Source organism: Dama dama, chromosome 20 (genome assembly GCF_033118175.1).
Source record: "Dama dama isolate Ldn47 chromosome 20, ASM3311817v1, whole genome shotgun sequence".
Lineage (NCBI taxonomy): Eukaryota > Metazoa > Chordata > Mammalia > Artiodactyla > Cervidae > Dama > Dama dama.
In genome coordinates this window covers 41,281,598-41,301,163 of record NC_083700.1, presented here as the reverse complement: position 1 = coordinate 41,301,163, position 19,566 = coordinate 41,281,598, and the positions used below count along the sequence as shown (strand labels likewise).

The following is a 19,566-nucleotide window of genomic DNA, read 5'->3' as shown; positions in this document are numbered from 1 at the left end:
TAGAGAAGGAATTTGCAATTATATTTTCTAAAGTAAATTCTCCAAGAAGTAAGAGGTCTAAAAGCAGGACAAAGCCTGTTGCAAGCTGAGGAAAATGTAAAGTCATATTGGCAGTTTTACTCTTTTCCTTCTTCTTTTTCAGGTACATTTTCCTTTACCTGTCACCTCATTAAATTCTATTCATTTTTCAAGATTTCAGCCTTGTTATGTCTCCTTTCCAAGTTTTTCTCTCTGCTTTTCAAAGCTAGACTAGATTTCCTACTTTTACTTTCCTATCATTTTTTTTTTTCTGTGAACAGTACATTATATAGCACTCTGACAATAGCATTTGCCCATTCAGAGATTCTCTGACAAGAAATGATGTCCACTCAAATCAATCATCAGTGAAACTGAACAATTGCCTTTAGTGAGTTAGGGATCTTCCTAATGTTCTGGAGAAATAGTAAGCCCTTGACATACAAAATACTTGCTAAATGAAAATAAGCACTAAATCTGCAACTCCCTATCAGAGTGTACTACCCTTGTTATCCTAGGAGAGTATTTAGAGGAGACAAACTGGGTGTTATACATAGGAGAGAGTAAGAAGAAATTAATTAGCTGCAGGTGCCTGAGGGACCAAGAGAGACTTCCAGTGCAAAGTACACAAGTGGGCATAGCAAATTCAGGTATATTTTGGCTAATTATAAAAAAGTTAAATCTGTCAATGTGATAGGCAATAGCTCTGGAAAATAATGTTCTAAAAAACAGGTACAGTTCAGTTCAGTTCAGTCGTGTCTGACTCTTCGCGACCCCATGGACTGCAGCACGCCAGGCAGGCCTCCCTGTCCATCACCAACTCCTGGAGTTTACTCAAACTCATGTCCATTGAGTTGGTGATGGCATCCAACTATCTCATCCTCTGTCATCTCCTTTTCCTCCTGCCTTCAATCTTTCCCAGGATCAGGGGCTTTTCCAACGAGTCGGTTCTTTGCATCAGATTCCCAAAGTATTGGAGTCTCAGCTTCAGCATCAGTCCTTCCAATGAATACTCAGGACTGTTTGCCTTTAGGATGAGCTGGTGGGATCTCCTTGCAGTTCAAGAGACTTTCAAGAGTCTTCTCCAACACCACGGTTCAAAAGCATCAATTATTTGGTGCTCAGCTTTCTTTCTGGTCCAAATTTCACATCCATACATGACTACCGAAAAAACCATAACTTTGACTAGACAGACCTTTGTTGGTAAGGTAATGTCTCTGCTTTTTATTTATTTATTTATTATTTATTTATTTTTTTGCATCTCTGCTTTTTAATATGCCGTCTAGGTTGGTCATAGCTTCTCTTCCAAGGGGCAAGCATCTTTTAATTTCGTGGCTGCAGTCACCATCTGCAGTGATTTTGGAGACCAAAAAATAAAGTCTCTCAATGTTTCCATGGTTTCCCCCATGTATTTGCCATGAAGTGATGGGACCAGATGCTATGATCTTAGTTCTCTGAATGTTGAGTTTTAAGCCAAATTTTTCACTCTCCTCTTTCACATTCACCAAGAGGCTCTTTATTCTTTACTTTCTGCCATAAGGGTGGTATCATCTGCACATTTGAGGTTATTGATATTTCTCCTGGCAATCTTGATTCCAGCTTGTGCTTCATAGAACAGGTAATATTCAGGTAAAAAACAAACAAACAAACAAACAAAACCACTTATTTTTCTGAGTCTTTTTCTTCATTAGAAGGATGCCAGTGACTAGAGATACAGGGAACAAGATTTAACACTCAGGTTAGGAGATTAGAAAGTGCCTGGATGGGTGAACTGTTGTTGCTAAGAGTAAGTGGGTTTAACCAGTGAGCTGCAGTCCACAGTAACTGTCTTAGTTAGTCCCTTCAGGATGCTATAACAAAATGTCCCAGACTGGGTATCTTATAAACTATAGAAATTTATGTCTCACAGTTCTGGAAGTTGGATGTTTGAGATCAGGGTGCCAGCATGGTTAGGTGAGGTCCTTCTTCCAGGTTCAGACTTTTCCTTGTATTCTCACATGAAGGATGTAAGGGGCAAAGGAGCTTTCTCAAGCCTCTTTTGAAAAGATATTAAATACCTTCTAGATGTATCCCTTCATATTGAGCATGAGAATTTCAGCATATGAGTTAGTATTTGGTGAGACACAAACATTCAGACCATACATAACAGGAACTATATTTCAGGGTATGTAAAATACCATAAAATAAGAAAGAGAAATACAATGAATTCATCGCCCTATTAGTCACTGGATCTGGAGTTACCCACTTATTTTCTAACGGTATCTGGTTTGGCTGATACAGTATATTTAAAAGTGTATATTTAAAAGTGCAGTCAGAGGACATCCATCACCCCAGAGAGGAGAAACTTGGAAAAACAAGGGCTTGTTCTTTTCTAAGAGTATATAGGGAGATTCTTCTGGAATGTTTTCTAGAAATCCTACCTCCCTTCTATGCCTTACCAGGTTAGATTTATTTTTGGCAGTATTATATCCTGACAAAGTTTTTATCTAAATTTTCTCTATCCAATAACTAAATCATATGTTCTTTTAATTGCTTCTATCTTGGGATTCCAACATATTTTCTAAGAATGTAGTAACTCAAACAGCAAAAGAATACAGCTGTGCCTTGGGGACCCAGTGCTTCCATAGCCTCCCAACTCCTCTCATTTGTTTCCTTGGAGGGGAGAAATGTTCCTGAAGGGATGTTGACTAATCAAATTATAAACAAGAAATGTGAATGAATAAATGTTCCTCAAGGTTCTTTTCTGTTATCAGTGAAATAGGTTAGCAAGGAGGAATTGCAAAGATGTGTGTAGTATATGATCTATTTTTTACTCAAATTAAAATTCAACTTTTCATTACATAGAAGTTTATCTAACAGCATCACAACCTGGCACGTCTACTTTTTCAGCATGTCATGCAAAGATCTCAGACTTACATTTGATAAAAGAAGCATGATGTCACTGAACATTAACAAAGTCCTAATTTCTAGATAAAAAGAACGATACATACATTAGGAAAATAATGGAGTCTATATTAAATATTACTCTAGACCTTAGAGCTATTACTCATCACATTCCACTTGTTCAACCATGACCTTCATGACTCTTTTATTGTACTGAACCCTGAACACCCATTATGCAAAGCATAATTGCAACTCAGAGAGGTAAAATAATATTAATCAGGGATAACATTACAATGGACTTTGACCCATAGGTATAAATCTAATAAATGTGTAGGATTTTTCCCCCATAATATAATGAGTTCTTCCTTATATCATTACTCATGGGACCAATGTGAAATCATAATAGGAATATTTAAGACAATTAATGGGACAGATAAGAAATGATCGTATGGTTTTAATTTCCTAATTATTTTAATGCCCCAAATTAAAGATATACATCAAGTTACATCCATTAAAACCTGCCAGTCATATTTCTCTGGAATAATGTGATAAAAGAGTAAAAGCAGAAGTCAGATAAAATTAAGCAAAGAAAATGTTAGGCTGACTGTCAGAGAAGCAATATCCAAATGATTAAATCAGATGGATTGTGAAACAGTCTATTAAGTAAAGTGGTTAAAAAATGCCATCTCTTAGGCCATAAAAATAGACTGCACTAGGCATTTTACCAAAGGGAACTGTTCTTCAGTGATTTGATTAGATAAACACAGGTCATTGAAATCTCTGATTCTAAGCATCCCTATCATCTATCTTTTTTATTCCCTGACATCCATTTTTCATTTATTTAATGATTCAAATTCAGATCTTTGTCAATCTGCACCATTTCTGCTTTGAAACAGTTAAGTTGGTAATAAAAATCCTTCAAGCTCTCACATCCCCCATGCCACCCATCCCTACTAGCCACACACACGCGCACACACATGCTCACAGAGTTCTTTTTATAAAATTACATATTCAAACCACTTGACACATGAAACATCAGAATAAGCAGGAAAATAGTGGGACCAGTGTGTTTACAAGACCATGCTATCATTTAGAAAAACTTGGTTTTAAATATGTGAAACCATGCATGTTGCTTTATTATTATTTACTTCCAATGATTCAGCGTATGACTTATTTTCTCCAGATTCAAGAGACTTATTAAAGGCTGATGTGAAATAATTTCCTATATATATTTTTTGAGGAAAATGGAGAAATGTAGATACTCACAAACCAGACTGTTGTCATTTCCAGTAGGGATCAGAACTGAGAATTGTGGGTAAAGAATAAATTGGGGCTTATTTTTCCACTGCATATTCTTTTATGGAATTTGTAGTCTTCATCACATGCATACATTATCTTACAAACCTAAAAGGAAGAATATCCAATCTTGAATAAATATTTCAAAAAATTCTGAAAAAAAGAACAGAAAGGTTTTTAAAAAGAGATACAACCTCAAACTCACAGGGAATTGCATTAGAAACTTCATTCCCAGATATTGTCAGATGTATAAAGAAAATTGATTGTGAACAATTATTTGAAATTAGAAATATGGGGAGACCTTGAGTTTTCTAATAAAAATGCTTTTTAGAAAATAACTGTTACGGATATTCTCACTTGTAAGTTACTGAGCTGAACATCAACATCAAAAACTTACTTTAATATCTTGAAAGACTCTAAAAAAGTGTTGTCTTTATAAAAATTCCTGTTGACATAAACTCAGCCTCTCCAAAGCATTTTACTCTTCTTTCTGTGTGACTATTGTAAGAGTATCTGCCAAAGTGGTTGGCATTTTACCACTTAACCCTCTTCATTATTGCCATGTCTCTTATCTAAGCAATTGACAAGAAGGTAGGGCCTGGGGTTGTAGTCACAAAAGATCTAGATTCCATAGAATAATAAATGATTGGCTATCTACCTCGGCCTACATGTAGCATTTTCCATAGTTTTTCATTCATCTCCCTGTTATTTGCTTTGATGTGGTATTGACATATTTGGTTTTGCCCCTGCTAAATGTTGCTTGCCTTCAATCAGTTTTGGAACAAGGGAAAGCCCCAGAAATGTCTAAGTCATCAAAGCAAATGGCAGGAAGTCCTGGGAGGGATTTTGTAAATACGTTAAGTAAGAGGGGGCTTCCAAGGATTACTCATTGGACATTTTGTTCATAATTGCATCTGTAGCACCTAATACCTAAGTATCTATTAGGAACTTAATCAATGTTTTTGAATGAATGAATAAAAAACTAGATTATTGATTATCCTAACTATACTTTTATAATGTGAGATACATTATAGACTTGAAGACTAAGAAATCTTGGAGTCTGTTTTTTTTTTTATTCTTTTCTTCCTGTCATTCATGGTGTGGACCTACAAAAGAGGTAAGAGAAAGGAAAAACTAGATGTTATTATACTGAATTGGAAAACATCATAAAATTTTCTTTGTAAACACTTGAGAAAGCTCTCCATTTCTGGACTCTGTATTCCCATCTTAGATTTTGACACGCTGATATTTATTGTTTCCACATGGTTAACCTACTTTCAACCTTTAATCTCTGCCCAGGACTCAGCTCCATTAAATACTGAATGAAACTGTTAGGTAGTTAGAACAGGAAAAAGGAGTCTAAAATGGCAGTGGCTAAAAGACAAAGGTGGGAAAAACCCATGAAAATAGAACAAGGGAAGGTCCAAAGACCAGAAGGAGGATCTCAGGTAAAACAAACAGCCCTCCTGGCTAGACCAGTTTACACAGAGCAAGCTTAGTGGGAGGAGAAAAATACATAACAAGAGAAGCCAAAATTGAGCCAGGAACTTCTCTTCTCTTTGCCTCTTTTGGGTTGACCTGCCCTCATGCCTTCAGGATATATTTTCCTTTGCTTTCTAAATAAAACTGAGCTGTAACATGCGACTGTAATACTGGTCCATCTGTCGCTTCAAATTTTTGCTGCAGTGAGACAGAACCAAGGAAATTACAAACTTGCTTGACAAAACTATTGTCTACCCATGAAGATATTGTGCTTCCATTCATTATCTGCTTAACCCCTGGGGGGAAAAAAAAAAAAAAAAGGTGCCTAAATTTAATCTGTTAACAACTTTCAATCTTTCAATTCTGGGTTATGCCATGTAGTAGATTTTGGTTTTCTTTCACCTCCTATCATTTCTGTCCTTAAATTACTTTGCTCTCTTCCCAAAACCTTACTTTCTACCATTGCATGCAAAAGGAATTCATGGAATATGCAATCAAGTGGGGACCATGTATCTCTAGAATCTAGAAGAACTATTTGACAATTTCTACCTTTTTTTTTTTTTTTTTTTTTTTTTTTTTGCTTTAGGCTCTTCTTTCTGCATCTTTGGATAATAATATCGGCTTAATGCTTAGAAACAGCTAGCTGACATTCTCAATAACCTGATTATGTTTTGGCCAAACAAACATAAAACCTCAATTGTCCTTCCTGTTACTTGGATTCCACTCATACACTTTTAGGAAAGGACAATGGCTTAAGAATGTTATTCTTGTTTTTTGGCCTTAGCCTCTTAAAACACAATGACTTCCCCCAGCATAAAATACTTAACACATTATTGACAATAACTTGAGTGGAATTCCTAGACCTGTATTTTGACTGGTCTGTGTCTGTCAAAAGTATAGGTCTGCATTTTATTCCTTTTTGAGAGATTTCCTTTATTAATTGTTTTCTGTTGCCCATTCTTCACAGCCTATATTCACCAACTATTGGTCTGATACTCTCAAAGGAAGCAGACAAGATACCTGGGATCAATTATTCCTCCTCCCACCCACCCTCTCACCACAGAAAGGATATAGGATGACAGTACCTTTATTAAGTAATAGTTTCTTCAGTTAATTTAGATCCTCAAGACTAAGTGTCTAAAAATATAGACAGTTTTGTGGTCAAAACAAAATTCTGTCTACTGATTCTCTACAACTTTGATTTGATAGAGGATTCAATAAACTTATGATATTTTAGTTAATGTCTGAAGAACCCTACATAGCTATCTACATGTAGTCCTTTAAGTCACATTATGAAACAGGGAAAATTTGAATTTGATAAATATAACAGTATTTTTCCTTAGAGTTCAGCTAGGTTGCCATGACACATGCCATACTTATTTATTTCCTAAAATTCTCCTCTAAAATGCAAACTTGTATATCAGCAACTCAGTATGTCTGGTTTCAGTAGCTCACTCTCTCACCTGACTTTTATTTCATGCTTAATTGTTTATTTCTGTGACTTAGAGATCATAGAGTGAGGTATTCATGATTAACAGCTTCAGCCCACTTTGTGCATACTGACTGAAGCATCTTCTTTACCTCCTGTGTCATAGAGGGAGGTTAAAGCTTTAAATATTCTGTGTCTTGTGAAACATATATTTTGTGAAGTAGATAGACAAGGTCTTTAACATTTGTTTCCTCTATTCTTTTTTTTTTTCAGTACTAAATATGAGGTTTATTGGGCTTGCCTGTAGTTCAGTGGTAACACAGGAGATGAAGCTTTGACCACAGGGCCAGGAAGATCCCACGGAAGGAAATGACAACCCTGGCCAATATTCATGCCTGGGAAATTCTATGGACAGAGGAGCCTGGCAGGCTACAGTCCATAGGGTCACAGAAAGTCAGACATGACTTGCAACTAAACAACAACAATATGAGGTTTATTACCTCCATTACAGAGTGAAGACCAAAAACAAAACAAAACAAAACCTGTAAAGCTTAAGTGCCTATGGAATAGGTCATTTAGATTTTCTCTAAACATACCTAGCTTAAGAATTTTGAGCAGTACTTTTCTAGCTTGTGAGATGAGTGCAACTGTCTAGTAGTCTGACCATTCCTTGTCCAAACTAGAACAAAGAATCCCTTTCTTTGGGACTAGAATGAAAACTGACTTTTTCCAGTCCTGTGGCCAATGCTGAGTTTTCCCAATTTGCTGGCATATTGAGTGCAGCTCTTTCACAGCATCATCTTTTGGAATTTGAAATAGCTCAACTGGAATTCCATCACCTCCACTAGATTTGTTTGTAGTGATGCTTCCTAAGGTCCACTTGACTTTGCATTCCAGGATGTCTGGCTCTAGGTTGAGTGACCACACCATTGTGGTTATCTGGGTCATGAAGATCTTTTTTGTATAGTTCTTCTGTGCATTCTTGCCACCTCTTCTTAATATCTTCTGCTTCTCTTAGGTCCATACCATTTCTGTCCTTTAATGTGCCTATCTTTGTGTGAAATTTTCTCTTGGTATCTCTAATTTTCTTGAAGAGATCTCTAGTCTTTTCCATTCTACTGTTTTCTTCTATTTCTTTGCATTGATAACAGAGGAAGGCTTTCTTATCTCTCCTTGCTATTCTTTGGAAATGTGCATTCAAATGGTATATCTTTCCTTTTCACCTTTGCCTTTAGCTTCTTTTCTTTTCTCAGCTATTTGTAAGGCCTCCTCAAACAACCAAGAAAGGCAATGCCAAAGAATGTTCAAACTACTGCACAATTGCACTCATCTCACACACTAGCAAAGTAATGCTCAAAATTCTCCAAGCCAGGCTTCAACAGTACATGAACTGTGAACTTCCAGATATTTGAGATGGATTTAGAAAAGGCAGAGGATCCAGAGATCAAGTTGCCAACATCCATTGGATCATCACAAAAGCAAGAGAGTTCCAGAAAATCATCCACTTCTGCTTTATTGACTACACCAAAGCCTTTTATTGTGTAGATCACAACAAATTGTGAAAATTTCTTAAATATGGGAATACCAGACCACTTGACCTGCCTCCTGAGAAATATGTATGCTGATCAAGAAGCAACAGTTAGAACTGGACATGGAACAACAGACTGGTTCCAAATCAGGAAAGGAGTATTTCAAGACTGTATATTGTCACCCTGTATATTTAACTTATATGCAGAGTACATCATGTACAATGTCAGGATGGATGCAGCGCAAGCTGGAATCAAGATTGCTGGGAGAAATATCAATAACCTCACATATACAAATGATACCACCCTTATAGCAGAAAGTGAAGAAGAACTAAAGAGTCTCTTGATAAAAGTGAAAGAGGAGAGTGAAGAAGTTCGGTTAAAACTCAATATTCAGAAATCTCAGATCATGGCATCTGGTCCCATCACTTCATGGCAAACAGATGAGGAAACAATGGAAACATTGAGAGACTTTATTTTTGGGGGCTCCAAAATCACTGCAGATGTTGACTGCAGCCATGAAATGAAAAGATGCTTGTTCCTTTGAAGAAAAGCTATGACCAACCTAGAAAGCATATTAAAAAGAAGAGACATTACTTTTGCCAACAAAAGTCTGTCTAGTCCAAGCCCTGTTTTTTCCAGTAGTCGTGTATGGATGTGAGAGTTGTACCATAAAGAAAGCTGAGCGCTGAAGAATTGATGTTTTTGAACTGTGGTGCTGGAGAAGACTCTTGAGTGTCCTTTGGACTGCAAGGAGATCCAACCAGTCCATCCTAAAGGAAATCAGTCTTGAATATTCATTGGAAGGAGTGTTGCTGAAGCTGAAACTCCAATACTTTGGCCACCCGATGTGAAGAACTGACTCTTTGGGAAAGCCCCTGATGCTGGGCAAGATAGAAGGCAGGAGGAGGAGGGGACGATTAGGATGAGATGGTTGGATGACATCACTGACTCAGTGGACATGAGTTTGAGCAACCTCCAGGAATTGGTAATAGACAGGGAAACCTGTCGTGCAGCAATCCATGGGGTCTCAAAAAGTCAGACACAACTGATCAACTGAATTGAAAGATACTCATTCTTCCTGTGCACCCAGGTAACTTCATTTCCTAGATTCTTTGCATTTAGGAGCAACCCTGGAACTAGCCAGTGGAATGTGATGGAAAATGATGTACTTACTGCCAACAGTCCATGCCTTGCATGTGTTTATTATAGCACTTATTAATTTGCCCTATCCCTTTTCTTGTCTGCATCATAAATCCAGAAAATTGGACACTTATGTGCACCTGTGACTCTGCAGAGATCTAGTTTAATTGTTTCTCTGCAGTAAATGATGTAAAATTGTAAAAATCATTTTAGACTATCTTAGATTGAAAGGTTGAATTAAAGTTTTCATGACAGATCTAATTGTGAAATAATTTTTTTCCTGAAATGATTGCTTTAGCTTAAACTTCACTTAGGATATTGTCCTTATCAAGTGATTCATCAGACAAATTAGTATTTCCAAGTATACTTAAGCAGGTATATATTATGTAGCTTATGCCAACCACCTTTATCCAAATATGATAAATGACTTGCAGTTTTCTATTTGTTTCATATGATTTCAGAATATACCACTGTTTTATGTATATAGTGAACATGAACACTTATATTCACTATATAAAGTTGCTACAGCAACTTTATGCATTCTCTAGTTGGGAAGATCCCCTGGAGAAGGAAATGGCAACCCACTCCAGTATTCTTGCCTGGAAAATCCTGTGGACAGAGGAGCTTGATGGACTACAGTACATGGGGTCGCAAAGAGTTGGACACAACTGAGCAACTAACACACACACACATAGTTTCAAAATCAGTTGTAAATATTGTTAATTATAAAGGCATGCTTGATGAATTTTAGCAGTTTGTCTACCTCTGTGTGGTGTGTTGTAATTGGGAGTAAATTTTATAAAAATTGATTTTTAATATGTGTAATATACGGATTTAACACACCATGAAAATAATGAAATTGATGCATACTGGAATAGAAAATGATTTTTAAAAAGTTAAATTGATAAAGCAATATATTATTACTTTCTGAGTGTCTGTTTCACTATATTTAAGTGGGTTTTTTTTTTATCATATTATTGATACTGACTCCACCAAATATGACTATTGCAACAAATTTCTCTCCTACCTTTCTCTCAGAGATTGTTTTTGTGTTGGAAAGAGTGTGTAAATCCTAATTTTTCAAATTCATCACAAGAGTTTCTGATTTGAAATAAAACTCCAAGAACTTTATCAAAATGATTAAGATTGAAATGTAAGGTTGGAGTATGTGACTACAGAGATATATGGTGGTTGTTGATTTAACCTGGAGGACTTTTGAACTGGTTGTTGAATTCTGAAACAATTAGACATCTGAGAAATTTAAGAAAGATTTCACTTAAAATGTTTACAGATTTCTCCACCAATGATTACCTACAATAACCAGTTTCTTATGATGACACTAAAACCTCAAAACAGACGAGATGATTCAGGGATCACTAGGTTAAGATACAGACAGTTTATCACAACAGTCTGTAGCCATGATTTGATATTCACTTCACTGTTATAAAGGAATACTGTATATTACAGGACACTAGGTATATAACTCTTCCCTCTGCCCCCCCCCCCCCACCGGAGTAATAGTTCTAAGGCATACTTAGATTTTCTCTATTGAATCTGGAACTAATGCAGAAATCTCCACTCTGTGATAGCACTGGAGCATCATGGTTTCCAAACAGTAATTCTGGTTTGGTTCTGAGCATTTGTAATTTGTAACTCTAGTCTACGTTTAAGCAATATAGGCTATGGTTATTGATACCTGAATTGTGAGGTTGCCACAGAAAAATTCCGGGTAAGGCCAGTACATCTAGGGGTCTAGCTGAAGTCTAGTGACAAAGGGTTGACCACTCTAAGAGTCTTCCTGGTGCTGTTTTTCAAGGATGTGTTTGATGTTAGGGACAAATAACATTTGTGTGGAACTCTATAATTGTTTCCAAGGGTTGTCCCAGACGGTTTCTTTGTTTTGAAATCCCCTAGATCTTTTAAGTATTAGTTGGATGAGGACTTAAACAGCATAAAAAAATTGTTACATTTGTTATAAGAAGGCAGTGTTTTGAATAGAGGCAATAGCAGTTATTTTAGTGGGAATTCAGCTTTAACTAGTGTGGTGGACTAGGCATCCTTTAGACATATCTAAGACTTTGAAACTACAGCTCCTAACCTGGGGGTAGGGGAAAGAACTTGAATTACTATAAATGAATAGCATGGGAAGTCGGACACGACAGAGCGACTGAACCGAACTGAACTGAAAGGAGTTCATGGGAATGGAAAGTCTTTTGATAAAGCAATAGCTATTATACTGGCAAATGCAGATGACGGGGATGGCACAGTATGTGTTTAAATGTCCCATTGTCCTGAGAATGGGTACCACCACTAAAAGATGTTTAACCACGGATGAGTGACAGGACAGAGCTGTATTCTATGGGGGCTGGCCAAAGAAGTCTAAGAATTTTTAATTTAAGAGTCAACTTCTTTCTAGCTAGTAACTTTGAGAAAGTTTTGTAAATGTTATTAGAAAGTTTTGTAAATATTTTGTAATTAGTAATCTCAGCATGACAATAATAGCACCTTTGTAATGTTGTAGGATAGAACTCGTAAATATCTTGAATTATAAACCAAGAAACTTTTGTATTATTTACCTTCTTATATTATTTATTTTACTATTTACCACAAAAATATTTATAGTTCTATTGTTTTTCAATCAGAGCATTTTATTCATTACATCTTATAATTTTAGAAAATAAAATTAACTTTAGGCAATCAGATAATGAGGAGGATATTATATAAACTAACTTAAGTTTGTTAATATTATTGCTTCTTTGTATAAGATTCTTTGAATTATAGGTTTGATTTACTTTAAATCATGGACATTTGAGTTTTTAATTACTATATGAAGATTAATTCTATGGCAAATTGTTGTAGAATTATTGATTCTGATATTACAAATCCATGCTACCTATATCTCTTTAAGTTTGTATCTTTCCTAAACAAACTTTATTTTTGAAACATCTAATTATTCCAATATTAGGAGAGAATACTTTTATTTGTCAAATAGCCAGATAAAGGTTAACATACCAATATTGACATTTTTATTAGACTAGATTGATTTTGCTCTTAGTTAAGAGGAAACTATTGTGTGCTGGTAATTTACAACCCAAATCCTAAAAGTATAGGTTTCTTTTATTTTTAATTTCAGAAGTGAAATTCTGGGATTCTTATCAGTATTAATTCTTTATGGTTAAAGCAACAGAATTTCACAGAAAAAAGTAAAAGCCTATCTTTTATACTCACATTATAATCTTTTCATAGTCAAATTTCTTTTTCTCATATCTATTTATCAAAATCTAAACCTTAGGTTTATTTTATTTTATTTACCTTATTTTCTTCTTTTATTTTCTTTGGCTCCAAAATCACTGCAATTAGTGACTGCAGCCATGAAATTAAAAGATGCTTGCTCCTTGGAAGGAAAGCTATGACAAACCTAAACAGCATATTAAAAAGTAGAGACATTACTTTGCCAACAAACGTCCATCTAATCAAAGCTATGGTTTTTCCAATGCTTGTATATGGATGTGAAAGTTGGACCATAAAGAAAACTGAGCACCGAAGAATTGATGCTTTTGAACTGTGGTGTTAGAGAAGATTCTTGACTGTCCCTTGGACTGCAAGGAGATCCAACCAGTCAATCCTAAAGGAAATCAATCCTGAATGTTCATTGGAAGGACTGTTGCTGAAGCTGAAGCTCCAATACTTTGGCCACCTGATGCAAAGAACTGGCTCATTGGAAAAGACCCTGATGCTGGGCAGGATTGAAGGCAGGAGGAGGAGGGGTTAACAGAGGATGAGATGGTTGGATGGCATCACCAACTTGATGGACATGAATTTGAGCAAGCTTTGGGAGTTGGTGATGGACAGGGAGGCCTGGCATGCTGCAGTCCATGGGATCGCAAATAGTTGGATATGACTGAGCAACTGAACTGAAGTGAACTGAAACCTTAGCTACTCACTTAACCTTAAGAAATGGAAATGTGCTGTTGCTTAGGAAAAAAATCACTCTATAAATCATAATCCTAATCTTCCAGTCAAAAACCAGCACTCTGTGAAGAGAGGACTATGGGAGATCTCATGAACCGTATATCACAAATCTCCGGATTGGGATCTATATTGTCACTGGATGATATTGTGGTCTGAACTCATGATGAGAGGTGGCCTTACTTTTTATGGCTGTCTGCAAAGTCCATTACAGCTGACAGTGACTTGCCATGAACAGTGGTCTACAAATCAAACACTGTAATTTATTTCTGTATTAAAGGACTACTGACAGTTGGTTCAGAAAGGTTTTTTATTTTTTTTTCAAAGTAAGTATTAGCATAGTGTATTGAAATACAAAATCCTTACTGTACTTATACACACAGAGTTCATAAAAGTTTCCTAAAACTTAAAAATCTATTTTCAGGAGAAAATTTATGACACATTTGTTTCTATTAATATATACATTTCTTTATATCTTACCATATGAAAATGGTATTGTGCATATTATAACAAAACATGAACTACTTTTTCTTGGGCTAAATTAAATGAAATTAGTATAACATAGATCATAAGATCATAAGATTGACCTGTTTGATTTTCAATTTTAATAAAATGTGAATAAAAGTTGATCATCATATGCTGAATTATTAACAATCCTCATATGCCTTTCAAAGACATTTGTGTTAAATATAAGCCTAATGTGGTCACCAAAATTCACAAATAAAAAGCTATGAAATTAAGTTCAGGGAAAATAAAAGAACTGAGAGTCAGTCTCTAGTACAATTATGAGATATGAAGGAGTAAAATTTCATTTTCTCTTCATATGATATTAATATATGAGTATGATTCTGATTACTAAGACTGGAGTTATAAAGATTTATAAAGTCTTGAGTGTGCTTAGTCACTCAGTCATGTCTGACTCTTTGTGATTCCATGAACAGTAGCCCACTAGGCTATTCTGTCTATGGAATTCTCCAGGCAAGAGTACTAGAGTGGGTTTTCATTTCCTTCTCCAAAGTCTTGAGTAGTTTGCTAAAAAGTTGACTCTATATTTTATAAACTGTGAGTACTCTCTGTGGAATAAAGTTTTTGGGAATAGACTTTAGAGGAATTTTCTTGCATATTGACAAATGAAGGAGGTAATTTAGAAAGTCTTCTCAAATATACTCTATTTTCCATGTACTCATAATATAGCTGAAAACATACTAAGTATAAAGAGCCTTATAATGAGAGTTCCATGTGCAATTAACTTATTCAGAAGAGAGTATTATGTTATTTTTGGCTTATTTATCCTCAAACATCAAAATTCCTCCAAGATGGTATCACCATGTATCTGGGCACCATTATATACCTAAATCCTACTTAGTGTATTGTAATTGCTCAATCAATTCTTATTTGATTTAATGATGTCTTTGTATAAATCCAAGGAAGAGAAAACATATTCATCTCGTCTATGATGTAACTGTGGAGAATTTTAACAATAATTTGTAGTACAAAGACATTTTATATTATAAGTTTATATCAACCAAACCCTCATGAAATTATGCATATATTTGTTGCAGGGTAAATTAGCCTTTAGACATTACTTGGTAGAATTTTTCTACAAGTCCTCGTGCACACACCAAAAATAATAGTACTCATGTTTTGTGGTACTACTGTTATTGTATTAATATGAGTTGCAATTAATATTTTCAAAGATAGTGTTCTTTTTATTTCTCATTAAACTTTTTTTTTTTAATAGATCTCAAATTCTGTAACAGATTTTTGGTCAAGTTGTTGTCACTAAAAAGTATTGATTTTAAAAACGAGTAACTTAAAACTGCTACACACAAAGCATATGGTCCACAAAACATTCTCCTTTCCTTCTCAAGATTTTATGATGCATTGTTATCATTAACAAGCCTTTTGATTATTAAACTGAAATGGCCAATTGAGACAAATAGTTCTGGGACAGTTCTTTCACCACTGATTAAGACTGGGGTGGCAGGTATTGGGGATAATATTCATTTAGCCTTCTGAGCATTCTGGAAAGATTTGGTGACCTTGCCAGCTCCAGCTGCCTTCTTGTCCACTGCTTTGATGACACCCACAGCAATCGTCTGTCCCATGTCACACACAGCAGAACAGCCCAGGGGAGGAGAGTCAAAGAAACTCTCGACACACATGGGCTTGTCAGGGACCATATATGATAGCAGCATCATCAGATTTCAAGAATTTAGGGCTGTCTTCCAGCTTTTTCCCAGAATGATGATCAGTCTTCTCCTTCAGCTCCGCAAACTTGCAAGCAATGTGAGCTGTTTGACAGTCCAGCGCAGGTGTATATCCAGCACTGATGTGGCCTAGATGGTTCAAAATAATCACCTAAGCTGTGAAGTCAGCTGCTTCCATTGGTGGGTCATTTTTGCTGTCAACAGCCACATTGCCATGACGAACATCTTTGACAGACACGTTCTTGACATTGAAGCCCACATGGCCGCCAGGAAGGGCTTCACTCAATGCTTCTTGGTGCATTTCTACAGATTTCACTTCAGATATTACATTGACTGGAGAAAAGGTGACTATCACGCCAGGTTTGAGAACACCGGTCTCTACCTGACCCACAGGGACAGTACCAATACCACCAATTTTATAGACCTCCTGAAGGGACAAACACAAAGGTTTGTCAGTTGGGCGACTTGGTAACAGGATGCAATCCAAAGCTTCAAGCAGGGTGGTTCCATTGGCATTGCCGTCCTTACGGGTGATTATCCACCCCTTGAACCATGACATATTAGCATTTAGCGCCAGCATATTGTCACCATTCCCACCAGAAATTGGCACTATTGCTACTGTGTCAGGGTTGTAGCCAATTTTCTTAATGTAGGTGCTGACTTCCGTAACAATTTCCTTGTGTCTCTTCTGGCTGTAGGGTGGCTCAGTGGAATTCATTTTGTTAACTCCAACAATTAGTTGTTTCACCCCAGAGTGTAAGCCTGAGGGCATGCTCAAGGGTCTGCCCGTTCTTGGAGATACCAGTTTCAAATTCATTAACACCAGCAGCAACAATCAGGACAGCACAGTCAGCCTGGGATGTGCCTGTAATCAAGTTTTTGGTGAAGTCTCTGTGTCCTGGGGCATCAGTGATGGTAACATAGTACTTGCTGGTCTCAAATTTCCATAAGGAGATATCAATGGTGCTACCACACCCACGTTCAACTTTCAGTTTGTCCAAGACCCAGGCATACTTGAAGGAGCCCTTTGCCATCGCTGCAGCCTCCTTCTTGAACTTTTCAATTGTTCTCTTGTCAATGCCACCACATTTGTAGATCCGATGGCCAGTCATGGTAGACTTCCCTGAATCAACATGCCCAATGACAACATGTTGATGTGGGTCACTTCCTTTCCCATTTTTGCTTAGGTTTAATGGTGGTTTTCATGACACCTGTGTCCTGGCAGCAAACCCATTGCAAAAATGCCTAAGATACTATTCTTTTTTTAAAAAACTCAGAATTTATTTATCTATTTCTTTAGAGAGAATTATAGTTGTCTTCCATGATGAAAACAGCAATATACAGAAGTTCTTAAAAGTTAGGAAAATATTTTTTCTCTTTTGTATAGCATTTCAGGGAATTTAGGGAGAAACTTTCCTCAGAGTGGATCAGATCTTGATCTGCAGTTTGTTGCTGCATTTTTTAAGAATTGAAGTATAGTTGACTGACAATACTATGTGAGTTTCAGTTGTATAGCAAACGGAATGATATATATATATATATATATATATATATATATAATCAATCAGGTTATTTTCTATTATGAATTATTGCAAGATATTGAATAGTTCCCTGTGTTATAGAGTAAAGCCTCTTTGTTTGTCTATTTTATGTATAGTAGTTTTTATCTGTTCGTCCCTTACCCCTAATTTATCTCTACCCCCTCCCTTTCCACTTTGGTAACCATAAATTTGTTTTCTTTGTCTATGAGTGTGTTTCTGTTTTATATATAGACTCCTTTGTATCATTTTTTAGATTCCACAATTAAATGATATAATATTTGTCTTTCTCTGGTATATCTGTATTGCTGCAAATGGCAATATTTCATTTTTTTTATAAGTGGGTAATATTCCATTCCACATATATATATGTGTGAGTATATGTATGTATATGTATATACACATATATATAGTACATTTTCTTTATTCATTCATCTGCTGATGGGCACTTGGGTTGTTTTCATATCTTGACTATTGTAAACAGCACTGCAGTGAGCATTGGGGTACATATCTCTTTTCAAATTAGAGTGTTCATCTTTTCTGGATATATGCCCAGGGGTGGAATTGCTGGCTCATATGGTAGCTTTATTTTTAGTTTTTTTTAAGGAAATTCTGCACTATTCTCCATAGTGGCTGCATAAAATTATTTTCCTACCAACAGTGTAGGAGGTTTCTCTTTTTCCCACACTGTCTCCCTCATTTATGATTTGTACAGTTTTTTTATAATAGCCATTCTGACTGGTGGGAGGCAATACCTCATGCTTTTGATTTGTATTTCTCTAATACTTAGCGATGTTGAGCATCTTTTCCTATGCCTGTTGTCCTTCTGTATGTCTTCTTCAGCGAAATGTCTATTTAGGTCTTATACCCATCTTTTATTTATTTATTTTTTTAATACTGAATTGTATGGAACATTTGTATATTTTGGATATTAACCTCTTATTGGTTGGATCATTTACAACTATTTTCTCCCGTTCCATAAGTTGATAGTTTATTTTGCTGATGGTTTCCTTTGCTGTGCAAAAGCTTTTAAATTTGATTAGGTTCTCTTTTTTTTCTTTATTTTTTAATTTCTTTTGCCTTGGGAAACCAATCTGAGAATACATCCAAGAATGCTCTGCCTGTGTTCTCTTCTAGGAATTTTATGATGTCATCACTTACATTTAGGTCTTTAAACCTAAATTTATTTTTGTATACAGTGTGAAGGAATGTTTCAGTTTTATTGATTTACATGTAGCTGTCCAGATTTCTTCCAACACCACTTGCTGAAAAGCCTCTCTTTTCTCTATCATATATTCTTGCTTCTTTTGTCATAGATTAACTGACCATAGGTATGTGGCTTTATTTCTGGGCTTTATTCTGTTCCATTGATTTATATTTCTGTTTTTGTGCCAAAGCCATTCTGTTTTGATTATTGTCGTTTTGCGGTATTGTCTGAAGTCTAAGAGGCTTATGCCTCCAATTTTGCTATTTTCTTCCATATTGCTTTGGCCATTAATGGGTCTTTGTGGTTATATATAAATTTTAGAATTATTCTAGTTCTATAAAAAGTGTCACAAATATTTTGACATACATTACATAAATATTTTATGTAATAGGTATTACATAAAATCTGTATATTTTATTGGAAATTAAGCACATATTTCTAATTTCCTTGATTACCAATTGGTCAATAAAAATTATAATATGCTTTAGAAAATATTTTGAACTGAGTAATAATAATAATTAATAATATATGTGAAAAGTTGCAGGATATAGTCAATGCATGCTAAGTCACTTCAGTCGTGTCCGACTCTGTACAACCCCACAGACAGCAGGCTACCAAGTTCCGCTGATAGTTGTGATTAACTTTGCTGTGAGTAAACTTATACAAGTAAAGAAGAAACTTGAATTATGTTGTCAGCATAAAAAATAGAAAAAACTAAAAAGGTAGTCAAAATTCTCCTCACAAAAAAAACTGTAGACCCATAACGATTTTACTTTCAAGTTCTAGATAATATTCAAAGAAAGTATCTGCAAAGTTAAATTCTTTGGAGATTAGGAACATGCTGTAAGTTACTGTACAAGGCTCACAT

At 35.6% G+C, this 19,566-nt stretch overlaps 1 pseudogene; it reads right to left on the bottom strand.

The window, feature by feature from the left end:
- Positions 1-15,746: 15,746 nt before the first annotated feature.
- LOC133040980 (elongation factor 1-alpha 1-like) lies at positions 15,747-17,130 on the bottom strand (annotated as a pseudogene).
- Between the last annotated feature and the right edge of the window lie 2,436 nt (positions 17,131-19,566).